Below are 9725 nucleotides of genomic sequence, written 5' to 3'. Positions count from 1 at the left end.
CAATCAACATGGGCTTCCCTGGTGGCACAGTGGTTGAGAGTCCGCCTGCCGATGCAGGGGACACGGGTTCGTGCCCCGTTCCGGGAAGATCCCACATGCCGCGGAGCGGCTGGGCCCGTGAGCCATGGCCGCTGGGCCTGCGCGTCCGGAGCCTGTGCCCCGCAACGGAGGAGGCCACAACAGTGAGAGGCCCGCGTACAGAAAAACAGCAACAACAACAACAACAAAATTGATTATCTCACAGTTTCCAAAAGTCAGAAGTCCGGCTCAGCTGGATCTCCTGCTTAGAGTCTCACAGGCCTCTGTCAAGGTGTCATCCAGGCTCTGCTCCTTCCAGGAGGCTTTGGGGAAGAATCTACTTCAGGCATTTTTAGATTGTTGGCAAAATACAGTTCCTTGAGATTATAGGATTGAGGTCCCCACTTCCTTGCTGGCTGTTGGCCATGGACTGTTCTTCTAGGGGCTGTCCACATTCCTTGGCCAGTGCCCCACTTCCTCCACCTTCCAAAGCAACAATGGCCGGTCCAGTCTCTCTCTCTGATGTCCCCTTCTGCTTCAGCCTTTCTTTGCCATTCTCTTCCACCATCCCCCTTCGACTGACTTCTCAGCCTTCCTCTTCTTCCTTTAAGTGCTCTTGTGATTACATTGGGCCACCTGGATAATCTAGGACAATCTAGGGTATCTCCGTATTTTAAAGTCAGCTGATTAGTAACTTTAATTCCATCTGCAAAGTCTCCTCATGTAGTACCTAGATTAGTAGCATTGACCCTTGAACAACATGGGATTGAACTGGGTGGGTCCACTTAAGGCAGATTCTTTTCCAATAAATATGCAGTCTGCCCTTTATATTTATGGTTTCCCGTCTGCGGAACCAACCACCACGAATTGAAGTTTCCATCCACAGTTGGTTGAACCTGAGGATGTGAAACCTGTGAATGTGGACGGCCAGCTGTATTCATTGTACTATGACATTTTATGTAAGGGACCTGAGCATCTGTAGATCTTAGTACTCGTGGGGGCTTCTGGAACCAATCCCCCATGGATACCAAGGGATGACTGTATTCGATTGACTAATCAGAGAATGGGAATCCTGGGGGGACATCTTGAAAACTGTGCCTATCTCAATGCAGAAGACTATTTAATAGTCTTTAGCCCACTTTGTGTGACTCTCATTTGGTACAGGAATCACAAGCATACCTCGGAGATATGGTGGGTTTTGTTCTAGACCACTGCAGTAGAGCGAATATCAAAATAAAGCAAGTCATACAAATTGTTTGGTTTCCCAGTGCCTGTAAAAGTTATATTTACACTATACTGTAGCCTGTTAAGTGTGCAGTAGCATTATGTATAAAAAACAATGTATATATCTTAATTTAAAAATAATGCTGTTGGAAAAATGGCACCAATAGACTTGCTTGACACAGGGTTGCCACAAGCATTCAATTTGTAAAATACAATATCTGGGAAGCACAATAAAATGAGGTATGCCTGTATCAATATGTTTGATAAAGGGTGTTGTCTTTTATCCTTTCATCCTGCTGGGAGCATTATGTAATATAGGATATATGCACATTGTTACCTTTTTAAAATTAAAACATTTCTCAACTCCAAAACACATCTGGCCTCAAGGGTTGTTGAAGGGATAGCGGATGTGTTGTAAGAAGTTACAGGTAAAAGATATTTTTTAAAGCATTTATATTTATATTATATTTATATTTTAAACTACTGTGAAATGGTACCTGTGTAACACTTACTTCTTGAGAAAACGGATATTAATGTGTTCTCCAGATTCATACTTAGAGAACTAGAAGGGACTTTCAAGACAGACTCGTTATTTTGAAGATTCAGAAGGGTACATCAGTATTGCAGATAAGAAGGGAAAGGATGGAAGAAAATAACATTTAATAAACACTATGCTATTGGTTTTATGTACATTCACACAAAGTGTGTGCATGTGTGTGTGTGTGTGTGTGTGTGTGTGTGTGTGTGTGAGATTTAATGTTTACTATCTGTGTGTGTTGTTAGTTTTTCATTTTACATGTCCTGAAATTAAGAATCAAGGAAAGTTGAGTAACTTGCTCAGGGTCACATGGCTGGTAGGTGTGGAACTGGAATTTGAACTTAGTTCTGACTTCAAAGTCTCCATTCGTCAAAGAAGCTCCTATTTGGAAGCTGATCTGGAATTTAAACTCTAGTCTCCTGCTTCACCCTGTTAAGGTAGTTGTTTTTAATATATAACTATTGATTTACAAGTGCTTTTTGAAATATTTAAAACGTTTTAAAACTTCTTACAGGGGCAGTTTATGATGCTTGGTTTGTTACCAGAATTAATTTGTATTTAGGATTATCAGTTATGTGGGATTACAAATTTCCTTTTTTTTAGGATTTTTTTTTATCAGTTAAACCTTAAAATTAGAGTTGCAATTGAATATTTTATTCCTGGATGAATTCTCTATTAAAAATGATTTGCCGTAAATTACTATCTCTTAAAATGAGACAGTTTACCAATTTAGCAGCCATTATTAAATGCTGGAAACATTATTAAATGTTCCAATACTGGAACATTTCTGTAAATTCATTGTTGTTAAGTAATCCCTTATTGTTCCTTGGATTGTTCCTTATTGTTCCTTGGATGTAAAGTATTCTCTTTTGAAAAGTAAACAGCTCCCCTGCTGATTTCTGTTTCATTTCCTCCTTGCTGTTTTGGTCTCTGTTTTCTCTATGTAGTAAAGTGTTGACGGAAAGCAACTGTACAGAGAGATAAAAATATGCATCAATTAGAACAGCAAATCATAGTGTAGTTTTCAAGAGAAGTATTTTAGCTAAGTTACGAGAAACACAGCTGTAATAAGTATCTGAATAGGAATTTCTTCCGAATTGTTACTAAAATAATCTTATTGTTTTTCATTTTATAATTGTCACAGGATTAAAAAAGCTGGAATAGGCATGCATATTCAGGATTGTGCGCTGTTTTGAAAAACAAATGTGAAATGAAGACTAAAGATTTTTCTGGTGTCTTCATTCTGTTCGTGTTATTTTGGTTTCATATCCACAAAGAAAATATTCTAACTTAGCATGATTTATTGTGATAAAATATTTTAAATCTTGGCTGTTAGGGAACAACTTTATGATTCAAAAAATAAATTTCATTTTACATAACATGGATTCCTTAACAAAAATAACTTTACAAATGAAGCTTTGTGATAGGTGCCTATACTGAATATGATTATTTGAATATTTGCCCATTTAGAATAAAGGTTAGGAAAATTCATATTTCTTTCAGTAAGAATAAATACAATTTTAATTAACTGTGATATGTTGGGAAGGTAAGAAATGGAATAGTTGACAAGAGAGAGCTAGGTTTTGTTTTTATCCTGGTCTTAAGGAAGGTTGCTCTCCATTTCTTTTGTTTGTTGTTTATAATTTGCTTTTGCTTTATAGACAAAATGCAGGTCAAGCACTAAGATTATATTATTTTGGAATTGCTTCTGTCTTTTTTGGGCTCAGACAAATTGAGATTGGTTATATTTTATGCGACATCATCCAAGGAAGGCAGTTTTTACTCTGGTACCTGCTTATCTTTCAGTGACCAGGTATAGAAACATATGCAGAAAAATAATATATAAGCTTTGAGCCAAGACGGCATGACAGACAGTGGAAACTCAAAGGTTAAGATATTTAGGAATAAATAATTCCCTTTTCTTTAGAGATCTGTTATATCATTGTCTCTTTAGAGAGAGGACCGAGACTCTCTGTTTTCCTGGTTTTATAGTCTTGTGTTTACACCTGGGGAGTCTGCCGCTCACTCCAAAGCCTGAGGAGATATCATTTTGAGCTTTAATGCTGGAATTGATGTGTGGCACACCATGTACTTTCACTTAATAACTTTGTATTTTCAAGGTCCAGCTTATAGTATAGAAAACAGTGATCATTTCCCCTTTGTTTCCCATGGTGCCTAACAATGTCTGTGATTCATTTAATTAGCAACATGTTAGTATTACAGGATCTAGCACTTGGAGTGAGAGCAAGCAGGGTGAGACAGGTGAGAGCAAGCACACTGGAAGTTTCTATAAGAAAAATTATGACAGAGCAGGGACTCAGAAGACCCAGGTTTGAGTTGTAGCTCTGTAACTTACTAGTGATGCAACCTTGGCCATGCTGTATAATCTCTCTGGAGATCAGGTTCCTTGGCTTTAAAATGGTAAGTGTTCTTACTGTACTTGACCTGGGAGAGTTGTTGTGAAAGGCAAATGTTTGTAAACTTTGCCGTGTAGTCAAATATGATGTGTATCAGTTGGGAACCTTTCATTGGCAAGTGACAAAAATTTAACTCAAATCTGTAAAGGAAAATGAGATTTATTGGCTCATGCAGCCGAATCCAGAGGCAAGTCTTGGGACCCTGTTGCTCTCCACTTTTAGCTCTGCTACTCTCCATCTTCGGTTTCCAACTCAATGTATACCTCTGGCCACAAGCCCTGATGTGCCTCAAGTTTAGTCCAGTAGGGAGGACTGCCTGCCTCTGTCCCAGTGAGTCTCATTGTCTTCCAGCGGCTTTGATTGACTCACATGCCCATCCCTGAACCAGTTACCAAAACCAGGAAATAGGATGTAGCCATTGCCTGAGGTTAGTCTGGACCTACCCCTGGAGCTGCGGATCCTTCCCAAACCACAGGAACTGAATGTGGGGGGAGGTGTGATTCCCCAAAGGACTTTATCAATGTCAGGGAATTCTGTCACAAGAACAACTTTCTGCTGAACAAGATACTGTTGTTTTCTTCTCTGTGAAGAGAATATTTAATGGCTTAAAAGAAAAGCTAAATAGTTCATGTGCATTTATGAAGCCAAGAAAGGACACAATTTCGAAGGGAAATTTTATTTGATAAACCAGAGAGGAAAAAGACCAGACATGATTGAGGACAGATAAAGTCAATGAGCTGGATGAGGCAGGACCCTCTCCTTTAGGCAGCTTGGAAGAGGTGAATCATCATGCCTAGAGAAACTGACCTCCACCTTAGTAGATGACCATTTTTGAGACTGTTTTCACTTCCTTCTTGATCCTAACCCAAGAAACAATTCATTTTTAGGGAGGTTGAGCTCAGTCCAAAGGAGTAGGATTAGGAAAACTTCACCCTTGGCCGAAATAAGAGGAGGATGTAATTTGTGAAGTGTTGGAAGCTTTAGTTAGAACTAGTAATTCTTTGTGAGAAAAGTACACGTTATTGCCAGCAAAGTAGCTACATGAATTGCAAAATTGATTCGATTTTCAGTGACTAAGTGGGGTCAGAATGAAAAAGAGTTGAAGCAGGAAATTATGAAAATGAATAAAATTTTCTTTGGGAAAGGCAGACAGCTGCAGGAGTCATGCTGTTGCTGTCCCTGTGGAGAACAAGGAGTCTTAGGAGATCTGGAATAAACAAATTTAAAGGAGCAGTAGGGAGGCAGAAAATTAAACAACTATAACTCAAGAAAGAAACTGACAATTTAAAGTGGTCTTCTTTGTGGATTTCCCTGGTAGTCAGCGGCTAAGGCTCCACGTTCCCAATGCGGGGGTCCGGGGTTTGATCCCTGGTCAGGGAACTAGATCCCACATGCCGCAACTAAGAGTTCACATGCTACAACTAAAAGATCCCGTGTGCCGCAACTAAGACCTGGTGCAGCCAAATAAACAAACAAACAAATATTTAAAAAATAAATAAAATGGCCTTCTTTGTTCCAGAAACTTATGTATATACACCATCTCATTTAAACTTCATGATCATTTTCTTTTACAAATGGGGAAACTCAAGCTTAGGGAAGTTAAATAACTTGCTCAGTTATTACAACTATGAATTATTACATTTACAGCTGCTCAAGGTTAGACATGTGGCTTTACCTGGGAATCAAGTGGATCTGTGGTGCTACCGCTGTAGCTCAAATATTCTATGCAGCTTCCTAAGGATTAGAATGAACTTCATTCATTTGGATTTTCCTTCAAATTAGATGTATCCTGAAAATCATTCTTTGAATTTTTCCAAGACAGAGTTGTAGGCCAGAATTAAATAAGGTATTGTAAAATATTTGACTATTTTAAATTTGGGAAACAAATAAAAGGCAGATTATCGTGTCCAAAAGCAGAGAAATCTTGTTCAAAGTAGGGAAATCTTGTTCTTTAAGAAAAGGAGACTCTGAGTCAAGAGACAAGTATTTTCAGAAACTTTGAAAAAAAATCTTATCACTGTTTAAGGGCAACTGGTATTTCTGGAGATGATTTTCAGTGTTCCTAAAGAAAAGTTTCGATGGTCAGAGAAATTTGGGAAATGCTCTGCACTGTGTCTGCCTCTTGGATTTGTATACAGATGAGCGTGTGGTGCCTGGGGAATGACCTTGATCTACCTGAGAGTCTCAAATGAGCACTCAGCAATGTACAGGATTGTTTTTGGTTGCTTGCATCTATCTGGTAGGCAGACAGAAGGCCTGAGACACAACAGTTAGGAGGGTCTGGGAAGAAAATATAAGAAAGACTTGAAAACCTAAATGAATCTTACACCATTTAAGCAGCACTGCAGCAGCTGGGGCTTTCTTGGAGATTTGAGGGCTTGGGAAGCTGATTTTTCTTCCTAGGGAGAAGCCCTGAGGTAAATAAACTTGCTTAATTTAGCATTTCTCAAACTATCTTGGTCATGTGTTACTTTGGGAGGGGCGGGCAGAGGTGGTGAAAACACGTATTAACATATTCTGGACCATAGTTAGGGAAATAAAGGCCCAAGATATCTAGGATCAAATTATGAATTTTGAGGCCGGAGGCACTGAAGAGAGGATGGTGACCATGTAAAATGTCATTTAAAATAAAAGAACACTAAGCTGTAAAATAAGGAGGTCCCACAAAGTTCTAATTTTCTAAATGATGAAAGCACTTACCACTTACTGTGTGCCAGGCGCTGTTCTAAGCATTTCATGTATATAAATGTGTTCATTTCATGTATATAAATGTGTTCACAACTTATAATAATAAACCGAGGCACAGAGAGATTAAGTAAATTTTATAAGGCCACCCATGAAGTTGGTGGTAGAGCTGAGATTCAAAACAAGACAATTTAGTGCCAGAGTTTATGCTCTGGCATAAACAATATATATATATATAAACAATATATATTCTGCTTCTTAGGTTAACAGTTTCAATGCTTTTGCAAACATAAGTTGAATTTTTAGTAAAAAATTTTTTTCCTCTATGGTGGGGGTGGTCTTGCTTTCTAGAGCCCTCGTAAGTAAGCATCAGCATAGATTGACTTTTGATTAATTTAGTACTGAATGTGGGAATTTTATGCTCTATTATTATAAATCAATAATTACCCACTCACTTCCCAATGCATTTGTATATTATAAGGATAGGAGATTGCCTGGTTGCCCGGTTGGTGTTGCATTTTGTTCTGAATGAAGGAAAATAAATCAGTGTGTTCTGGGGAAATGCCAGAGCAGAAGAGAAGGCCACTCTGGAGGGAAGGCCAAATCTACATTTGGGTGGATCATTCACATCTTCAATTGAAAGTCATTAACCAATAGTGTATAATTCAAGGCTTTGGGGATTGTGAATGGTAGGCTCAGATTGAACTGATGACTTGGTGTTAGTGAGGAAGTTATTGGTGACAGTGCGACAAGGAAACGGGGCTTGGAGGAAGGAGATACAGGAAGGGTGCAGCTCCTTAATGTATAGGAATACAAGGCTGCCACCTTCTACATGTCAGGGCCTGGGGAAGCAGGGAAGCTTCTGGGCATTGCAGGGGGTGTAGAAGCTGTCTAAATAAGCAGAAGTTTCCTACTGAGGAGGGAGATTTTGGAGCCTGTGGGCCCAATGCTGTTGCCATCACCATGGGATCTATTGCCTTTGAACAATTTGACTTTTAAGGCACTAGAAAAGTACTCTTTCCAGACCTAACTTGCTTTTGGAGGTTTGTATCAGAATATTAACAGGCTCAGATCTTGATTCTTGGACTGGATGGATATGAGATCGTAAGAGCCAGAGAGCACCTAATTAAACACAGATGCCAGATTAGGTGGGTGAAGGGATCAGGCAGAGAGAGATGTTAAATCTGCTACATTAACCTTGACTCATGTAGGCTTAACTTGGAATTTTATTAATATGATACAGGTCTGGATCCATGGTTGGCTCCAGGTTTCCTAAGGCCTGAAAGTTACATAATTTTGATGACTCTTTTAAAGAAAAAAGATACAAAATGATAAATACAAAGTTAGGTATGGATACAAACATTTATATAGAATGAGAAAAGAAATTAATATTTTTTAAAGGCCAACAAATATAGGAAACATTCCAAAATATGGAAAAATAACATTAAAAAATTAATTGCCTGACACACCACTTTACTACTTTATTTTAATTCTATGTACAGTGGCTGCATACTTTCTAATTATCTCTCTTCATATGATAATCATTTTGAAATATAATTTTCTATAGAGAGAATCTAGAGATAATTCAGTCTTTCCAGTAGCAAGGTTGATTGAAATTGACTTTCAATTATTGGTAATTTAGAATATTTTCTTTCAGCTTTCCATCTTGTCATTAATAATGTCTTGTAAATTTAGGGGACTTTGGACCAAATTTGGGAAGACCTCTGTCATAATAAGCAGCAAGATTTTATGGCATTTCAAGTTCTGGGGGGACCATGACTAATCTTAAATACTCTGAATTAATGACCCTAATTAAATGGTTTGTCATCAGTGTCTTATTTTAGTGACATACTACGAGTTTTGCATTATCTTCACTCATGTCAGTATTTCGTATCAAATTAGTAAGGTATTTAAATCTTTTTCTAGTATGATCATATGATTAACTCCTCTTCATAATTATAATTTTTAAACAACTCAAGAACTTATTCATTATTTTTATTTCTTTTTGATGGATTGCTGCTTTTGTTACAATATGAAACATTTATAACATTTGCTTATCAGTGTCAAGATAATTTCAATTGGTTACATGGCTGTTCTTGGTCACTTTTGTTTCAGATTCCATTAATTTTTTTTTTTTGCGGTACGCAGGCCTCTCACTGTTGTGGCCTCTCCCGTTGCAGAGCACAGGCTCCGGACGCGCAGGCTCAGCGGCCATGGCTCACGGGCCTAGCCGTTCTGCGGCATGTGGGATCTTCCCAGACCGGGGCACGAACCCGTGTCCCCTGCATCGGCAGGCGGACTCTCAACCACTGCGCCACCAGGGAAGCCCCATTAATTTTTTTAATCTAAATTTTCTTTTAGTTGTTTAATAAATTTAAAAATGACAAAAAAAGGTACCCTTTGTATATATACTCAAATCAAGCATCATAATTTTCACTAGTTTTACTGAAATATCTTTAAAATTGCAGTTAAAATGATGTATTCAAACTTTATAAAATATGCCATTTCTCGTTAAAAAAGAATAGTGCATTTATATTGAATATATTTCTGACAGGAGAGCACTTTGAATTTTGACTAGGCATCAGTGATAATGGAATCCTCTGCTTGTAATTTTAGACCTCGGTGACTGGAAAAATTTCCCACAGATTAGCTTTTATTTCAAACCTTTCATCTCCACGACTGGTATCCTTCAGTGTCAGCTGTCACAGGGCACATCCTTTCAGTGATATGACTTTGGCCCTGCACCTTCTTGTCATATTGATGACTGAGTCGGCATAAGGCTGTGGGAGTGTACCTGGATGCCGTTCCTATACCACTAAGACTAGCAATAACTTAACCCTACA

General features: G+C 38.4%; 1 protein-coding gene across 3 annotated transcripts in view; it reads left to right on the top strand.

Annotated features, from left to right (window-relative positions):
• Positions 1-9725, top strand: part of ADAM22 (ADAM metallopeptidase domain 22) — a 243068-nt gene that overhangs the window by 66002 nt on the left and 167341 nt on the right. The gene's annotated exons all lie outside the window — the stretch shown is intronic.

This window comes from Lipotes vexillifer, unplaced genomic scaffold, assembly GCF_000442215.2.
Source record: "Lipotes vexillifer unplaced genomic scaffold, Lipotes_vexillifer_v1.1 scaffold617, whole genome shotgun sequence".
NCBI lineage: Eukaryota > Metazoa > Chordata > Mammalia > Artiodactyla > Lipotidae > Lipotes > Lipotes vexillifer.
This window is presented reverse-complemented; position numbering and strand designations above follow the sequence as displayed.